General features: G+C 40.1%; 1 protein-coding gene across 7 annotated transcripts in view; it reads left to right on the forward strand.

Annotated features, from left to right (window-relative positions):
* The first annotated feature begins 714 nt into the window (after positions 1–714).
* Positions 715–20,311, forward strand: part of OXR1 (oxidation resistance 1) — a 286,476-nt gene continuing 266,879 nt past the window's right edge. For 2 of the 7 annotated variants that reach the window (XM_065054240.1, XM_065054247.1), the window contains exon 1: positions 766–895. The gene's annotated coding sequence lies outside the window, so the exon portion shown is untranslated. Of the gene's footprint in view, positions 896–16,398; positions 16,528–20,311 lie in introns of those variants that run through there. The other 5 variants (XM_065054251.1, XM_065054249.1, XM_065054243.1 and 2 more) reach the window with 4 other exon arrangements.

Genomic DNA, 20,311 nt, shown 5'->3' on the forward strand with positions numbered 1-20,311 from the left:
GTGGCTCTTTTGCAAGCTCCTTGCCTTGGACCTGTCACACTCCCATTTGACAGCTCTGGGCTCCACTGGAGAGCTGGTATGTGTCTCTTCCCAAACCTCATCCACAACAGCGAACACCTCAGCGCAGGACGGAAATGTCTCCTGAGAAATACTGCACGGACACACCGCTTGGCATCTCCTCACATACTTTCTAGACCTGATTTCTGAAGCTTCCTCTTCACGGGGGGCCCGGCCTTGAGGTAAATGGCCCGGCCGGGCGCTGAGGAGCCGGGCCCTGAGTTTAGCTGCCCGGCGCTGAGGTTCGCTGTCCGACCCGGCGCTGAGAAGGGGGGCCCGGCGCTGAGCAGAGGGGCGGGCAGAGCGCGGCCACCGCCTCATCGGACTTTCCCCAGAGCCCCCCCGGAGCCGCTGCGCGCTGAGCGCACTACGGCTGGCTTCGGCGGGAATAGGCGCGGCGCAGCGCTCCTGCTGCAAAGGCGCGGACAGGACCCGTGCGCGGGCAGCGCAACCATCGCCCCGGTTTCTGTGCCGCTCCGCTGAGAACGCGGGGAGAACCCGCGCGGCAGCAGCTCAGCCGGGCCCGTGGAGGCGCCGCCGGCCGGAGCTGCGGGCAGCGAGGCCGCCTCTGCCCCTTTAAGCTCCAGCTGTTCTTTTCTGCGACGCCTATTTTTAGCTCATCCTCTTGGTATCATCCAGCTCTGCCCCCTATTCTCCGTGCTCCCCCCCGCCCCCCCGGTGGTAGATTCCGCGCGGCGGGGGCACTGAGCATGTCCGAACCCGCTCGGCAGCGGCCGCCGCGCCGGGGCTGCGGTCGCGCGCCGCGCGGGAAGGAGGGCGCGCGGCCGGGGGCCGCGTGAGGGAGGCGCGTGCCGCCGCTGCTCCGCGCCGCCCGCAAGTAAGTTTGTCCGCGGGGCCGGGCGGGCGCTGGGCGCGGGGCAGCGGTGCCGCCTCACGGGCAGCGGCGGCCCCGGGCGGGAGCTCGGAGGTCAGCGCTCCCCCTGCCCCCGGGGGCCGGCGTCGGGTGGGACGCGCGGTGCGACCGGCTGCCCCTGCCCGCCTGGCTGCGCGCCCCGGCGGCGCCGCCGCAACTTCTCGGCTGCCCGCGCGCGGCTCCGCCGGCCCGGGGGGTCAGCGGCTCGCCCGGTGTTGCGGGGTCCTGCCGCCTCGGGCGCGGCCTGCGGCTCGGCCACGGCGGGTCCGCGCTGCGCGGCTGAGCGCGGCTCCGCAGGTGCGTGCGGAGACCCCGCCGCCGGCAGGGCCGGGCCGGTCCCAGCGCCGTCCGCGGGCGCCGCAGAGCGGAGCGGGAGGCTGCGCGCGTCCTGAGGACCGGGCGAGGTGCGAAAATACCGAGCAAGTAGCGGCGCGGGCAGCGCATCATCAGAATTAGCCGGGCTGCGGTGTTTGAAGGAGTTTCTGATGTGACAGATGGTACCGGAGGAAAAAAAGTGTTTGCTGAGAAAAACTGTAATGACATACGGTTTTGCTCGCCGGCGTGACAACTCATTCCGGGTCTGCTTTTAGTTTAGCAGGGATGCAGTATTTTAACTTACCTGTCAGCAGACGACTATCAAACTGTGCCCCGAGGGTTTTTTTCATCTGAAAACGGGCTTTTGTTATTAATTTAAAAAAAAAAAATGCTTATTCTGTTGTTGTTCCTTTCATGTGTAAAGTCAGTTTGAATGCTGTTTGTTACTGATATTAAGGAATATAAAGTTCTTAACGTTGAAAGCGACATGATTTAGTTAATTTCTTTTCCCGTGCTCTGAAATGAGGAAAGGTTTGGGAAACTGCTTCCTTATTGAGGGGGGGCTCGTTGCTGTTTGCGAAGTTGTATTAAGGTAGCCATCTAATTAAAATGGCTAAATTAATAGGGGAAGGGGAATTTGAAGACCTTTCTGTGAAACTGAATATCACTTATGACAATTCTGCTGCTTAGCATGTCACTGATGAAAGGGCTTGACCAAGTGACAGCCATTAGGGTGCTCTTGGGGGTCAGTCTCTCTTAATTTTCATTAGACCATTCCGGTAGGTATTCTCAGTTTAATGACCCGACTCTTGCAGGCGTTATTATCTTTGCACATTGACTTAGATTTGGTGGAGTACTCACAGGGGTGAATATTCACACAAGCTTAAATGTTTGCATGTTAAGCCTCATCAAAATTTAGACGCATTTTAAAGTAGTTAAACACTCAGAACTTGCTGTCTCTACTGCGTGTATTCTTGATTCTGTTAATTACTGTTATTGGAGTGGACACAGGAAGACTGCTCTGTGATTGTTTCTGTAGCTCTGGGACTCTTCCCAAATGACATCCCCCCTCTCCCCAACAAGAAAACCCCTCCAAATAATATTTATCTGTGAGTTTCTGAATGCCAGTCAGTGTATGCTATTGCGGTCTGACTTGTGCCTGAATAAGCTGCTGTCCTGTCAGTTCCATTTTTATGAGTATGCAATAATGGGGAAAAAATGGATTCTTGAGTAGATGCCTTTTGCTTGCTGCATAGGACTATAAGAGAATGCAGCAGGAAAGAGCATCTTGTGGTACCTATATTGACAACATAGTGAAAAATAAGGAGGGAAATTTTCGTGCATGGCAACATGCCATTTTTCTCCTGTAATTAGATTTGAGCTGAACTAATGCTAGGTATTTCAAAAATATTATTCAAAATATTAGAATCCTTTGAAATCTGAGTGTTAAAAATGCCTTTCCTTATCCTCTTGGAGTAAAAGTTTGTTTAATAGGTGGCATTTGTGTTGCAATATACTGTTACAACATTTTAGTACTCTCATTATAGTTCCAGAGCTCATACAGTATTTCAGCATCCTAACCAGATAAGTGTTCTTTAATAGTCAAAGCATATGCAGACAGAGCATATAAGCATATCCTTAGAATATACGCTGTGGTATAATTCCTGTGGAGTCTCAGTTGATTCTTCATTCCTTGTCTAGATTTTAGCCTGGCTACTGGAAATGAGAAGATTATATGGGTTGCAGAGGGGTTACACTTTAATTGTTTGGGAATGTCTAGTTAGCAGCTGCAGCGTTTGCACATATTAATAGTTATTTTTCCCTTTAGGCAGAAAAAAAGTAATTCTAATAGTTTTCTTCCGTGCATATCTTCCCTTGAAAACTTTTATTTCTCTATTATTTGTTTAACTTAAGGATATTTTTTTTTTTAAATAAAGTGTGTCATCTCACATTATAGGAAGTCATATATGCTCATCCTCCCAGGACTTTGGGGTATAAGAGCACTATGGAAAGTGATGCAGAAATACTTGTTTTTTTAGCTGAATTTAATTTTAAAAAAAGGGTATTAATAATGCCCTAGGAAATTTTCATGGGGAAGTGATTGTTCTGTAAGGTTGATACCTGAAGGCAGTAGTCTAGGGTTGTCACAGCATTACCTGCCAGCTTTAGTTTGCAAGAAGGTCTCTTTGTTTTTGATTATGAGCTCCTGTAACTTATTTCTTCTTCAGCCTTTAGTGAGCTGCTGTTGTTTCTTATGTTACTACAGCAAAAATGTTGAATTAAGCATATGATTGAAAAACGTATGGAAGATTACAACCTTAAAGAAGTAAACAGTTACTGCTGACAAGCATGGCTGGGTGTCAGGTTAGCACAAGATTGCTACGTGTTCATGAATGGGTTCACTCAGGAGATATTGATACTTTTGTTTACTAGAGTTATGTACTTAAATTTAGGATGGCTTCCTTCTCTACTGCAGCAGCTATTTGTTAAGGCAGGGTGTCTTTCCTTGGTGTGTGAACTGTTGCAGTCAGAGCCAGAAGGAGCAGTTTGGGGTCGGTGAAGAACTGCACGTGCTCTGAGGTCTTGGGGAAGACCTTCAAGTGTTTGAGAAAGACATGGCTATCTTCATTTAATCGGTGTTCCATGCTGGGAACAGATGCTCACGTGGTGTACTGCAGCGGTGAGCTGTAAATTGCCCATTTATTCAGCATCTGCTCCTACCAGTTTTGCTCAAGATTAGCCATAGATATGGAGAAGGTGTCTCCTGGATATCTCATATGTTATGGATGCGTCATACAGTTTCTAAGACAGAGAGTTATTGGATCTGCAGGTCAAAATCTTTCAGATTGTGCAAAGGCCTCTGCCACACAGAAAGCTTATCTGTGGCTGCAGCAGTACAATTAGCGAGTTTCTCCTTTGCCTGAGGTTACTGCATGTATCTCTCAATTACACATTGAAGCAAGTGATGACCTCCTGCTCCTGCTTTCTTACATTGCTCGAGCAAAACAGAGATAGGAGGAGTATTTGCTTTTTTGTTTTTTTTTTTTTATTCTGCTGCCTGTAATAGGGTTTGAACGGGAAGAAAAACATCAGAGAGAGATGAGAGAATTAGGGAGGAAAATACATAAACCTCTGTTAATCTTCCACAGCTATTGAACTGACAACAAGTTGGACTTTTGGCTCCTTAACTCTTAAATGGCATGAGGGGAAAGGACCATTCAGCTTCACATTGGTACTTCTCAGGGATACAGTCAGGTATCTTTATCATTTGATGCTTGAGAAATCATGCGAAGGGAGGAGGGTTAGACGTGGGAGCAAAGGGAAGAGAGGACAGTTACCCACAAGCTGGGTGTGCCTCGTAGTGGAGTTCATAGCGGAGCCCTGAACACAGTTTACAAACATGCTGTTTGTCACAAAACAAAGATTGTAGCTTTCCTGGAGCCAGTGTAATGTGTTGTCCACATCACTCAGAGATGGTAGCACAGGAGAAAATGGGATTCTGAGCAGCAGGATAAAGTGTGCTGCGGTGTTATATGACAAGTGTATTTGTGTGAATTCTCCTTTAATAGCTTGAGGCCATGAAAGGTATACGGGTCACCTCTTTATTTTCTTTTTACTGGATTCAGTTGTTTTCAGACTTGGACTGAAAAGTCTAAGCCTCCTGGTAAGCTTTTATGACCCTTTTGTTCTGTATGATGGGGGTCTTGTGCTTCCCTCAACCCCTGAGATTAGGGGTGAAGTAACAAAGTACTTACAGAGTAATAGTTAATGAACTTCGGAAACCTGACTGGCTGATTTGAATAGGAGAGTTACAAGTTGTGAAGGAACAAGGGTATTCCCCTGGCACAACCATGGACATCATGAAACCAGTGGGACATGTGCAATGACTTCTCGTGTAATAGAAACTGGCAGACTCTGTTGAGTACATTCTTGGTAGAATGAGACTTACCATTTAGAAAAAAGTTATTCTTCATTTACAAATTTGGAGTAAGTTCCTCTTAACACTTGTGAATGCATTCAAAATACATTGTGAGCTTTCCAGTTTTTAATGGGCCTAAGTGTTTGTTGTTAGAAACCTATTTTTAGCTTGGTGGGGTTTTTTTTATTCAGTTTCCAGCTATCAGATCTGACTATCATCTGTCTGTTCAAAGAGCTACATACTAATATTTTTTTCTATGAAAGTACGTATAGATTGATGAAGACCTCTTGATAAGACTGAGCTCATAAAATCTCTTGCTGTTTATGTATTTTTAATCCTGTTTCATTTTTGAGATTAGTCAGTTACTTTCTTTTCTGGCACTTGGAGGTTACACCTACTGTGTGTCCTGAATGCAAGTGCTTTTCCTGAATGTGCAGTAACAACCATTTGGGCAAAAACGTCAGTGCCCTAATAGGAGGGAGAGAACATAAAGAAATCTTTAATGGTAAAGAAGGTGCAAGTTTTTTAATACTTCGCTAGTAAATCTATCAGTGATCAACAGTGAAAGATGAATAAAAGAGGCAATTCTGAACACTCTAAGCAGAGCTTAGGCTGATGTTAGCAAAAGCCAGACTGTTTTCTGTGGAAGATCAGAACTTTGTTGGTCACTGAGTAAGAGCCTCAGTCATATAAGATCTGCTTTTATAGTTTACATGCTCTTCAGTAATCAGTGAACAAAGAATAACACTTGGGGTCAGCCTGGGCCAAACTCCTGCCATCCCTGTAAAGGCACGGTTGACATCCGCACAATCGCGGGTGTGGGGTATTACTGAGCATGCAAAGCTGTAGCAGTTCTTTACCAAACTGGGGATACCTCTGGAAGGTGAAGTATTGCCTCTGCGTAGTGGAGGTACCTTGTTTATTCAGTGGTACTATTTGTACACACTTTCATTTTGGAAAGTGTTCTTGCGGCCGTCGGGACAGATTACTGGGAACAATCTTTCTGTCTTCAGTGGGTGATCTCACTCATTAAAATGCCACATTTGGAGGAAAAAATATGCTAGGTGAACACATATCGTGGCTGCTTAATTGATGTGCTTTTTCTTTATAGACACTATGTATCCAATTCCTATTTATTTCACTATGAAAGCCTGATTGTGGAAACAGAGGATAAGAAGAGTCATCTGTCTCCTGTACTTCTTTATATAAAATGCTTTTGGGATGCAGAGATGTGAAACAGATTCATAGGTAAAATGTAGTTCACTGAAGTACTCATGTAGATAATAAGTATCCAGAAAGCTTTATATAATATGACAGGCACATAAAGACTTTGATACTATAGTCAGAACTTTTTTTTTTTTTCCCCAAGGCATATAGCACAACCAGATTCCATGGAGACACCTTCTAAAATAACAGCAAATGCATTATTAGTTATTCCTGAATCTAACCATAGCTGTACAAAAGCTTAGTGATAAATCATCTTCATATTTCATAAATAATAGAGAGCCTACTAAAATGTTAGTATTTACAGATACTGCAATAAAATTGGATTCACTCGTGAGTCTTCTTTATACTTCCTTTGTGATTTTAAATTATTAATATTGTTCTGTTTCAGAAATTGATATTTTTATACTGTTGATGTAAACCTAATCTATTCAGTCATCTGAATCTCTGGCAGTTGAATTCCAGTTGTCTTACGCAGTACAAACACATTCCAAGATGATTAATCAATGATTATCCCAGCTTCTGTAGTTTCTGAAAAGAGAAGTTGTAACTGCTTTTAAATCCCCTTTAGAGAAGGAAACAGCTCTTATCCAGGACCACAAACAGCAATAGTAAGGAAAAGACATGCAATGGGAAACAAGATGTATTTGTTTCTCCTGGCTTTAATTCTCCTTTGGAATCTTATTGTTAGTCTCTGTGAGGGAGGTTTCCATCATTTTCTCTGGGATTGCAACTGGATTTTTTTTTCCCTCTTTTTCCTGGAGTGAGTTTGAACACTAACTGCAGTGAAATGTCATGGCCATAGGACTAATGCTAATTCATAGTAGTCAATCTCACTTCTAGATGAAACCGCTTGTGGTACTTTCTGCTTGAATATTTTTCAATGAGTTACACTAATTTTAAGTGTGGACTTGACCTACTGTTAGAAGTCTTACTTATACCTTCTGTTGCCATCACCATGGCAAAAAAAAAAAAAAGTGTCTTTCTTTGCATGGATTTTCCATATGCCAGAGAGAATGATAGTAGCAGGAATTAGCTGGTCCATGTGGAACACTTAACTGTGAAACTTTTCCATATGCAAACTGTCATCCCTCCTGTTTTTTCCTTTTTTTATTTTTAACTGAGGTCTAACTCACGAGAAAGCTTATAACCTGAGTTGTTTGTGCTCTACTGACAAGTTTTACCTGAAGCAGTGAATGACTTAGACATCTCTAGAATGAAAACAGTGGAATACTGATGTGTAAGAAATTATAAGGAAAGTTTTGTAGTGGAACTAGCATTTGTTAAAGCTTCACTGCTTAATTGATTTTTCTGTTTACTACTTCCCAGTGTCTTTCTGTATGTTGTGTATCCCCACTGTAAGCTTTGTACAGTGGATTGTGTGTGTTTACTTGTTTTAGGGGGCTACACACACTCAGCTGTTTTTACAGAACTAAAGTGTGTGGTTTATGTTTATCTTCAAATTAAACTGTTAATACAGATTATCAAATTTGAGGCTCTAAATATAAGATTTTTCTCTGGTGTCTCTACCACAATAACTGCTTTATGTACTTTCCTTAATGTAGCCTTGTCTGAAGGATGGGATGCCATCCAGAGAGACCTGGACATGCTCAAGTGGGCTCATGCAAACCTCATGAGGTTCAACAAGGTCCAATGCAAAGTCCTGCACTTGGGTAGGGACAACCTTATAGTGGCCTCCCAGTACCTAAATGGGGCCTAGAAGAAAGATGGGGACAGACTTTTTTAGCAGGGCCTGTTGTGATAGGAGAAGGGGTAATGGCTTAAACTAAAAGAGGGGAGATTCAGACTAGACATGAGGAAGACATTTTTTACCATGAGGGTGGTGAAACACTGGCCCAGGTTGCCCAGAGAGGTGGTAGATGCCCCATCCCTGGAGACATTCAAGGCCAGGCTGGAGGGGGGTCTGAGCAGCCTGATCTGGTTGCAGATGACCCTGCTCATTGAAGGGGGGGTTGGACTAGATGAGCTTTGAAGGTTCCTTCCAACCCAAACTCTTATGTGATTCTGTGGTGTGACAGTGGGCAGTCAAAATGAATTCCCAAAGGAAGAACCATGTCATCCCCTGTGATGTCCTTTGGGCAACATAAGACCCATGGGGTTTTCTTCAGCTGAAATAAATGAAGTCTTGTGGAAATCTGAAAGTTGGCATTGATAGGGAGAAAATCATTCCATACCCATGAAACATGCTGTCATCATTTCTAAATTCTTGTAATAACTGCTAATTGCCTTTCTGCTTTCTAATTCTCCTTCCCAGTTGTTTTACTTACAACTGACTATGGAAAAAATACCTGTTTCTTTTGCTGTCTGAGTGAATCCAAGAAGAGGAAGAATAAAATAAAAAACAAACAAACAAACAAAAATATGTTTAAATTCCTTTACTTATTCCACTTCCTTGTAATACCTAGTCATGTTGTAGGACAGTTTTCTGGGCTTAGTTTTCCATATGCACATCTCTAAGTAAAGCAGTAGATCCTTAGATAATAGGAGAAGGTGGCTTTAAATAACTTCCAATGACAAGCACAGTTTCCAAAATCCGTATTTTCAATGTAAATTAATTCACGTTTGCCCAAGTGAGCCAGATTTATACCTGTGTGAGGGCAAAAGCAGTCACCAATTTGCTTTAATACATATGAGTTACATCACTTCATGGAAGTGCATGATTATTAGAAGAATTTTAAAGAACAGACTGGAAAAAAGTGGAGATAATGGATTCTTGATGGGTAAATTAGTATGAATTGTGCCAGTCTACAGAAATATAGACTGAGATGGTATGAAACAGTAAAGCTGAGATAAGCAGCTTGTAGTTTTCCAGATGCTTGTACCTGACATTTTATACTGCAGTGCTTACCGAGTGGCAGCACGCAAATTTCAGTGCATCAAGCATTCAGTTTCCATGCCAGGATTAAATTACTCAAGTTTGTTTGGAGTTCTGGGCTGTTGCAATTTTAAACCACTGGTGTTTTGTCATGTGTCCTTGTCTAGGAAGATTCTTATTGCATTTAATAAAAATTGAATTGTGATAAATTAATAATTATGACCGTCTCTGAGCTGCAGCACATCTGAAGTCTGCAATTTTGTTTGTACTTAAGATACACGTAACCAATTAGCTTGAATGACGGTCTTATTACATCTTGCAGTCTGTTCTTGATCAGTGCTAACCATACCTCTCTAGCAGGTAAAGAAAGCTAAAATGATAGTGTTTTCTCCAAAGAAACCAAAATAATCATTGACTTCTTGATCTTGGGCTAGAAATGCAACAGTATTTGTGAAGGACTTCAGGCTATAACCCTCTAAGATGCTTTCTTCAAATACACAGCTATTGAGTTCTGCAAGAGCACTTAGGAAGAATACAAGGAAGTCTTCTTCATTTGGCTGGTAGATCATCATAGCTAAGACAACACCACTGTCATATTGTGTTGATCATTCCTTAGGCATGTGACATTTGAAGTTCCTGTTCTTTTTTAAACTGTGATCTTTTGTGTTACTTGGTTTCACATTGTCTGAAGGAGGTTCTTGATGTTGAAGAGAAGATACTTTTATAGATCCATAAAATATATACATCACTTTGCATGAACAAAAAGTTTGACTCTGTGCAAACAAGGATTTGCATTTCTACAAAACCAAAATGAGTTGATATATTTCCAAGAGTGCATGACTCCTACTTATGAATCCCAACAAAGGATCTGAGGTGACCGTTCACATCTTCTCCCCCTCACTAGCTAAGCCATCTAGCCTGTCTCTGCATGCTTTGCTTTTCTTACATCTTTAGTCATTCCAGGTACAGTTTTAGTGCTGCTAATGGGTCACGCTAATTTTTGCACTATTTTTTTCAAAGAATACTGATGCAAAAAAGTAGTTTATATGAGACCACTAGTACAAAGCTTTAAAAATCGTAGTAATCTACAAGCCCAGTCACATAAAGCATGGCTTGAGTATGTTTGGTTAAAGGTAAGCTACAAGAACAGCATTTAATTCAAAATTTAAATTAAGGTATTAACCAATAGAGCTTGAGAAAGGAGATTACAGACTGGTTTAGTCTGTTACAGAGTACTACTACACTGAAATCCATGCCTAAGCTTGTTGGTTTTTTTTTTTTTTAGAAGGCTTTACTATGAATTTACAACCTAAACCAAATAAAACTGTACAGAACAACAGTGCTTCTTTGTTGAAACAAAGAAATTTAACCATTCCCTAAAAGAGCTAATTCAACTGAGTCTAGAGTCTAGTACAGAGCCACGAGAGACAGACTTTGACTGGTTTAATTTTAACATATGGAAGGTGCTGGATAATTTTCCTTCAATCAGCTCCACAAATCAACAGGTGGTGAAAGAGAGGTTCTTCCCATATGTCTGTGAAGGGTCAGGTAGTGTACTGCTAACAGCTTTAAGTCATGTGTGGACAATATTCCTACCTTCTGCTCATCAATAGGGCAGCAAAGATTACATGTTTGTATTTATGTTTAATAAAATCAAGTCCCTAAATATTTTTCATCCTCTACCTTCTAGCTAATTGGTATTGTGAAACTAAGCTGCCGTGGACTGGATATTCATGCTACTTAGGGTATGAATCTGTATTTTTTTGTTTAATCACTTTTAAAAGAGCATATGGCTTTTTCTGGTACAGCACCACTGATTTTATGATGTTTTTTCACATGTGGCTGGTCCCTAAATGCTGTTCACCACAATGGCTGGGTTGGGTACAAATGTAGTGCTGGGTGTAGAGCAGTGAGAGGACGCTGCAAGAGAGAACTGGCTCTGTGAAACAAATGCTTGAGCATTTTATTTGCAGGATATGTAGGAACAAATGTTTTGTGTTTGTTCTTCTGCAGGGTGTCAAGCCAGATGTGGGGAGAAAAATAACTTGCATAAATTAAGTTTTTACACAATAGTATTTTGTGTTACTCCTTTGTTTTGCAAATTTCAAGTAGCTCTAATGTGCTTGCTAGTAAAATAAATAGATTACAGGAACAGAGCAAAAAAACCCCTTCATTCTCTTCCAATTAATTCCTGCTAAAATCCTGTTTATGTTTGGAAAGGAATGACCTTAAAACATTCCAGTTCACAGTTCAAGTAACTTGGTTGATATTGGCTCATATACTGAGTGACCTGAATGAAAATAATGAGTAGACAGTAGAATCTGTTGTTCTTGAGTTGCTCATTATCTTTTTAAGGTGTTAATGTTTTCACTTCCCTATATTTGTTATATGTAGGATAAATGTAGTATTGCAGAGACAATAACAACATTTCCAATTCCATGGTCATAGTTATTACTTAATGCCATCAGCACATTAATTTTTATAGATGCTTTGCATAATGTGTCAGCATGGGCCAGATTTTCCTGTGACTCAGAAACTGTCGTAATTATACTGGTGCAGGCAACTGCATCTCTTCTTTATGAGGCTGTAGTAGTGGCAGCGAGGTTTCTGTATGAATGGAGGATTTGTAAGCCTGCACCAACATTATGTAAGCCTCTGACAAGTGTCGGAATTTTATTTCAATTATGTGATAGTGTTCCATTTCTGTCAGAGGGCTCTGTTGTTCTCACACATGCCCACACACGCTTGCTTTCGCAGTGTGCTAGAGACAATTTGTGCCCTCCTATATTCTATTGGGATTGTGGTGAAGTTGTCATTTAGGTAAAAACATTCTCTGTCATTCCTGCTTCTCTTATGCCCTGAAGTGCTTTGCAGGTGCCACAGTTGAATATTGCTGGAAAAAACAGCTAATGCAGTCAGTCTGAGATTATGTGGAAACGACTTGTAATGGTCATGATGTAATACCTGAAGCAGAACAGAGGAGTCTATTTATGCACAAATACAGAAAGCTTGAAGTATTTGTCAGATGATGGTGAAAAACTAGCGTGTGTGCCCTGCAAGGCAGAAAACCGAGTGACTTTAAATGTAGTTCAACAAAGCAGCATGGGTTTTTAAAAAGTATGGCTGTGGGGTTAATTATTACACTGTAGCAGCTTTACCTGAATTAAGAAAAAGGAAGCAGTATGATTTTACATTAATGGGATGCATGAAGCCAAGCTGAAGTGACAGAGTCCTATTGGCATCTGGGAGGCACAAGAGCGTGTCTGAAGTGCCTGTTCCCTGTGTGCTGCCTCTACCTGTCGGGATGGTGATGTTCTCTGGTTCTATGTGGAGATCACAGCTAAGAAGGGTAATAAGATAAGCCCCTTCTGGCTAAAAAAAGAACAGTGATGCTAAGCTTGGGGGTGAAGCTCTCATTCGGACTTCTACCGGGAACTGCAAGAGTACGTAAAAACTCCTTTTCTCCTCAGCTAATGGGATCCAGGGGTTTCCCGTGCTGGTCACCTCCTGTTTTATCTTACTGAGAATAGCCCCTAAAGTGGGCAGCTTTAAGTGATTCAGTGACCTGTCAAAAAGTTTTGTACTGAAGTGAAAGAAAAAGTGAAGATCACTGCTAGTTTGGAATGAAAATGAAGGATTTTTAAGCTGCTATATAAGTGGAAATGGACAAGTAGGAAAGAAATGATGTCTTCATTCAATCCTGATTTCAGTTGTACTCGCGTAATCTTAAAAATCAGACGTCTAAACAGTGTTCTGAATGTCCGGTGTCATTTTAGTAGCACTTGAGCCATCAGCACTTGATAATGCTATTATTGATATCATTATATATAGAGTTGAATATTTTTGATGTTTTTCATATAGTAATACAATTATTTTAATTTCTGTATTAATAATGACTTGCAAAAACAAAGAACATTAAGAAGCAACTAAATACATGTTTTTTAGGAAAAAAAGTGAGGAAAAATGTTAAACCAATTGTAAATTTTAATTAAAAAAATATTAACTGTATAATTGACTTTATTACCAAATGCATAATTAGGTCCAATTTTGTTATTCTGTATTGTAGTTGAAGTGTCCCATGTGAGGATTTATAAACCTTAAAACCCTTGAAATGGAGACCCAGATATAGGCACCATATGTCTCACTTCTTTCTTGTTGTTTTTAGGGAATTATCAACACAAATAGACAATCCAAGATCTGTCTTGAAACTGAAGGACTTGCCATTTTCAGGATGCTTTCCCATGAGGTTTCTCTCTCTGAAATCGCTCTTTCAAATTGCCATTTGCTGTCATTTGGCACTTCCTGCACTTTAATTTTATATTGCAAATACCTCTGAATCCATCAAAGTTTAGTTCAGTCCCTTCTCTGTTTCTGTGCTGTTTTCAGTCCCAAGTAGTTTTTAAGGATTGTTCTCAAAAAACATGATTGATGAAGTAGAGTAAGGTTCAGGAAGCAGTGGTAAGGGTTCATAGTTCCAAGCTTTTCTGAAAAATCAAAAGAATTAGACAATTTCACTTTTGAATTTTAGCAGAATTAAAGCTCCACAAGATAGAAACTAGGGCTTTAAAGAAATATGTATTGTGGCATAAATTATCTTCAAAATAAGAAAACTCTAGTATTGGTAGCATGCATAGTGATAAAAACAATAAGTAATGGTTTAAGAGTATGTGCAATGCTTCTAGCTCCTGTCTTATGCCTAAATATGTAACTGGCTAGAAAACAAAAGAAATATCAGAAGAAAATATTAATATTTTTGGCTACTCTCTTGCAGAGCTAAGGCCAAAGCAGTGTAGGGTGCCTGTCCTGATACTTTTTTGCAGTTATAGATCTTGGGGATGAAGCTATTCCTAACTGGAGTTGAGGCGAGTTATTCTTGGTTTTCTACAATGTTAAATTCCTGCTGATTTTTGGAAGTTCAAAAATACCTTGACCTTTGCTGAAACCAATGAGAGCTGTGTCTTTAGGACTGTTGAAATCAGACAGAAAGTTACATGTCAGAGCACGGTGTACGCAAGGCCTAATCTCTCCAGGCTCCATTGCTTAATTGCTGGATGAGCTAGCTAATTGCTGAATTAGACCTCTGCTCTTGAATTGCCATATGAAGACTTCTGTCTATTTGTCTTTCTATCCGTGGATGAAAAGTAGCTACTTGATATATTACCTTATTTTATCAAAATCAGCCTTCTCAAATATGCTGTGTCTTATTTTTGTTTGGAAATGGCAACTTTTGTTTTAATTGTTTGTGACTGGCAGTACAGATGACTTAGTTCTGTCACTGTTACTTCTCCTTTGTTTATGTACGTGTTACAGGAAAATTAAAAGTGGAGGGTCATTGGTGTTTGGCCACATAAGTGTTACATGTTGGAAGTATGCTAACAAGATGAGCATTTCTCCAGTGAGAAATTTTACATTGACCCTTTTTGAATTGATATAACCTGCTTTTAAATTTCTGCAGTTGTGCTCTTAAATGTCCTGAGTTCATAAATGTAAATCTTAATCTTCCCTTTTGAAAGCTCTGCAGTTCTCACTCAATTACTTCCTTGTCAGTGTGGCTCATATTTCTTCTGCTGTATTTCTCATTTGACAAAGTAAACCTGCATGCCATTTCATTACTGAAGTGGTGAATTATAATTGGGTTTATAGGTTAATTTCTTCTTGGGAACGACTTGATGACATCAGTTTTCTGAGTCAAGAAGCTGCCTTCTGTGAAATCAGTCTGCTTTTTGAGTGCAACAAATTTCTATGTGCTGGGTAGGTGCTGAACTGATTTTACAGGCTTTTGTGAGGAAGTTGGGTAGTTTTTTTTGGTCCAGCTCTGGCCTTGTGGTACCAGATTTCCTTAGGAGTTCTGTAGCCTGTTTTTCAGTGAATGGGCTAATGTTTAATTGTATATTGAGTCATTTGTCCTACCACATCCTTTCAAGTGCTTAGGCTGAAGAATGTTTTAGGAGCAGCAAGTATTTAGGGTAGTTGGTACAGGCTTAAGTGTTCTGTTCATTTCTGTGCTGGTTCTTCTGTTCAGATTTGAGTGGGTATAATTTTGGCTGCAAGATTTCAAGGTACTTCTTATTCATTAGGTTGAAAACTACATCTGGAGAAGGTATCAATCCAAAATGTTATATTGATGCAGCTTGTTTTGAAGTTACTTGTTTTGGAGTGAGACTGATTTGACTAGTGGTATGTTAAATAAAGAGTATATTAAGATCTATATCTATATCAATATAGATATCAATATAGATATAAATAAATAAAGTATATAAACATATTGAGATATATAAAAAGACAAATATATCTATATAAATAAAGAGTATATTAAAATATGGCCATATATTTTCAGAGTCTTTCATACTCTGTTAGATATATGCTGTGTTTCAACCATGTCTGTGACTTTGGCGCTCTCTCAAACATCTTTGTCTTCAGCAGATTAATCTATTTTTTTAACTTCTTTTTTTTTTGTAAGGTCTAATAAAAAAATCTGGTTTTACCTAGATTTCTTGCAAATTCTTTAGATGCTATTGCACATACTACTTGAAATTATAGTTTAATATGAATGGGAAGGTTTCAATTATTTTTTCTAAATTGCAGTTTAACTGTCAGGTAAATTATTGTGTCACTCTTATATATGCAGGGTTTGAAGGTAGGTAATTTAGAGTCAGCCTTTTGTGAGCAGTTTTTTCCAATATTTAGAACTCTTGTCGTATAACAGAGGATCAGTGTGAAGTATTCTTGGAGGGAATAGTTTCTTCTGCTATTGCTAAATTAGTCTTGAAACCTTGTTTCCAACTAACAAAAAAAGCCCAGCAGCATAATTTTATATGGAAAAGAAAACTCGGGAAAAATGCATAGTTGAGATAAGGCAAAAAAAAGAAATTCCTCAGCAGCATCTTAGAGGCGGTTTCATGCGTTGCAGTTTTTCATTTTAGATATTATTTTTGTTTGTGAACTGTTTGGAAAAGGAGAAAAGTTAAGGTAATACTATTTTTTTCAGAAAGAATGATCTCTTCTTAGCCATAGCCTTTGTCTGCATTTGGCTGCTGGAAAATACAGTGCTGAGGTCATAGACATATAGAAGTGGCTAAAAATATAGTAGTTATAAAGATAAGCCTAATCAGAGACAAAATCTGTTACTCAGAAGACTCTGTGAGTGACTTGCCCTCTTTCTTCCCAGTCTCACAGGAGATGGTCGCATGTGTTCCTGCTGTGCAATCTTTCTGTTTTCTGGAGTTTGTCCACCCCTCATGGTCCATTCTTTGCTGGACAAAAGACTTTTAATTCTGGTTTGCATACATACACGTGCTGCAGGTATGAGTTATTGGTAAAATATAATAACTATCTTTTCAAACTTTTGAAGTCCATTTTGTTAACAGAGGCGATTGCAATCAATGTGCCTGGATAGATGAGTTGTGATTTCTATATACTTTGTTTAGCAATATTTTACATATTTTACTGTAAATTCAGGAAATAGTCAGAGAGCTCTTACTGAAATGTACAATGTTGAAAACGGGGAGGCATTTGTATTCTTTGGATGTGAGGTTCTTTAGCTACGTCAGGATGATAAACAGAAACTCCACGCTAATCTGACTTAGTAAGGAGCTTTCAGGATCGCAAGTTAGCAGATTCATAATCTGACTGTTTGTAAACAGACAGTTGTTGACCTTGTTCATTGTGGATATGCTTCATCACTATAGCTTTAAAAGAGCATAATACATTTTCCCCGTTACCTAAATTGCACACAAAAAAATAGAAGCCATATTTTTCTGCCATATATTTCTCAAATAACTGCATTATCCTATAACTGAAGACCTAGTGCTGTTTTCATGTTCTTATGCAATGCTTTTAATCCTCGGTGATCAACGTCCTTCAAGAATTAGAACATCCAGTTTTCCACTCCTATTATTTTTATGGGCACAGAGTACACATACACTGGTGTTGCTTAGAAGCCACTGTGTGAAATAAATTGATTAATAACAAGATGTATTTAAGGTTCCCCTGCTGGATCTGTTGTCTCTTTCTGTTAGTTACTATTCTTGTTTTTATTATGTGAAATACATTGTGTTCATCATTGAGCTGGTTAAGATCAACAAAACTCTTAAATTCTACCTCTTTAAAATACTGCATGTTAATTGAGTTTCTCATTAGAAACTGTCTTGAGAGGGAATATGACTATAGTATAATTGCTTGAAAGCAAAGCATCTGCAAGACTGAAGCAACATCAAGTAGATTTGTTTCTTAATAAGGTATTTGAAAATAATTAAAATTATTAGTATTTTGCATGCTACAGAAATAATATTTTTCAATCTAGTGGCTTGGGTCTTCCATTTCACACACAAAAAGCACCAAACAGAAGTTGCTTTGTGGGAATATCTGATACTTCTCAGCCTTGGAAATTCACTTACACACCTTTTTCTTTCTGAGATTAAGCCAAACAAAAAAAATGACAGGTTGGGTAATACTGTTCCCATTTTTTTCAAGAAAATAGGGCCAGATTTCACAGACTACATATTTTTGCATTTTCCTGGACCTAGTTTCATGCCCTGTCAATCCTGTCCATACTCTGTCCGCAGTGCTTCAGTCCGTTGGTGCTGCGGTTCTCCTGTTGTGTTTTGTTCAGAAGGTGGGTGCCTGGAGGGCTTTTCCTATTTCATGCCCACTCAGGGTATTGACACTTGATCCGTGTATTATGGCTGCAGAGTCAGAGTGTAGTGGTGGCTGTGGATGTAACTACTGCTCTGTAATAACTAATTTTCCTTTTACACAACCTTTTCACCTCATGATTTAAAAATGTCAAGTCCAGAAACAGGTAGTCGGTGTGCATTATTCAGAAGTGCTGGCTGCAGCCAGTTCCCACCACTCATAGAAAAGTAATCCATTTACACTTGCTTTTTTTGACCAAAATTATACCTGAAGCTGACCAAACAGCAGATGACTAGGTAACATCTTTATCTGAACAGATTTTAATTGATTTTTGTTTCATTGGTTTGTGAAGTCTCACAAAGTCTTGCAGAAGCTACTGTATTACTTTAGGGACTCCTGCGTCTCCCCAAAGAAGACTCGGTCCTGATACTGGGGAGCATTTCACCGCTGAGAAGGTGGCATGTGGCGCATCTTGTCCTGGCATATTGCTGCTTGCAATTAGTGGACAGATACTCTGTAAAGCACAACTGAGTAGCTTTACAGGAAAATGAAGCATCTGTCTCCCACCTTCTTGCTGTCTTGGCTTCGTGCCTCTTGCGTGGCCCCGCTTCACTGGAAGAGCTGACTGGGACTTCTGCATGGGAAACCATCGAAGGAGGGATTTTGAACTTTGCCTTCAGATGTTTCAGTCGTTCACTGAGTCTGTCCTTATGCAGTGTGGTAGAATGCCAACTGCCGCTGTTTTAATTCACGCTAAATAGTAACTTGAGTCCACCGAAGTGAGGGGAACTACTTAAAAATGACGAGAAAATTTGGAAATTGAGTTTCAAAATCTGATTCAAGGCAATCTGAAAGAGATTTAACGAGAAACAGGAAAACAAGCATCTCGCAAACCACTGCCTTTTTCACACACGTGTGTGTGCACGCAAATACACCCAGGCACAATGCCCTCGTGTCTCACAGAAACTTTATACTCAATTCCAATTTCACTTAACATACTCTGCTGCTGCCCACTATTAATAGAAAAGCTTTGGATCTGAATGACCCATTTTTCTATATGAAATTGTTGGCTGTAAACCTTTTTGTAGTCTTTTTTTTTCCTTTCAACTGACTCTAATGACTACGGTTGACTCTGATTCAGCTAATCCCACAATTTTAAGTAAGTAAAAGTAAAATAGAAATGCGGAGCAGTGTATCCTGTAAAGAACTGGGAAACACTTTGCAATCTGTTAAAGACGTTGTTTCCTGGGTTTGTCTTTTTCCTGTTTTGGGGAAATAAGATGTCATAAATGGCAGAGTTCAGGAGAGAACTGTAGAAGAGAGGAAAGCAAGTAATGACCAAATAAAAAAACACATAATGGAAAGAAATTTCTTTTGATTCCCTGAATGTGACGGAGTGAACAATGTTTACCAGTGTTCAGGACTAAAAAAAGAACCAAGTCATTCTGCCTTTCTTCCCTTCCACTGCCGCTGTAAACATTCACTTCTAACCAGCTCTCTCTAAAACAGAGTTTTGTGTTTTTAGGCATTATCTTGCACATCATTTTGCTATTACTACCTGCCGCCTTCCCTACTGAGAAACTGGGATAGCGTGGTGGACACCCAAGGCTGCCGCTGTGTGAGTGCTGGCTGCCCCGCGCACTGACATCTGTCCTGACCTCCCTTCTGAGGTGCTGACTGTGCCTCCCAGGAGACCAACATGAAAGATCTTAATAATAAAGTGATCCTCAGTTTTGTTGCTTATTCTTAGCTGGTGAAATAAATGAGATAAATAAAGGTAGAGTGTTACACTTTATTGTTGTGTACAAGGTAACCAGCTAACACAGTTCTTTTTGCTAACTGGTAAGAAGAAACTGTTGGCAAGTTAGCACAAATGGAGCACAAATGTTTATTTATTCTTTTCTGCACAGCTTGGTGATTCATTTGTTTGTTTGTTTCCCCCCCCCCTTTTTTTCAACGTGACTTCAAAAAATGTATTGTAGTATCTGACTTGTGTGTAGTTGCTCCAAGCTGCTCATAAATTCAAGCTGATCAAGACTTCTTATTGATCAGACTTCGATTTCTTCTCCCAGGCAAAATAAAGGCGGAATGCTGTATTTAGCTTCTTGTAGGAATATTCTTTTCATGTATTTGGGCAATTGCAGCAGTCATTTTATCAGTTCTGTAATTTCACAGTATTTCTAAAGGTAAATTTCTTTCTGTTTTAGTTGCCTGAGGCTTGGTTTTTATTTATTTTACATTTAGTTTTTGGTTTGACTTCTGTTTTCCTGGTGACTTGAAAAGTTTGTGACAAAAGTTTGTATTTTTTTTCTTACAAAAAGAGCACCACTATAACTTTGTCTCTATCAAGAGAAGGAGGATGCAAATTGAGGATGGAAAAATCCTAGGGTCAGTTTGATTATCTTACAGCAATAATTTCCTGATCTTTGGTGTTGATTTGATAGGTTTTTGT

The sequence above is a fragment of the Columba livia genome, chromosome 2 (genome assembly GCF_036013475.1).
Source record: "Columba livia isolate bColLiv1 breed racing homer chromosome 2, bColLiv1.pat.W.v2, whole genome shotgun sequence".
Taxonomy (NCBI): domain Eukaryota; kingdom Metazoa; phylum Chordata; class Aves; order Columbiformes; family Columbidae; genus Columba; species Columba livia.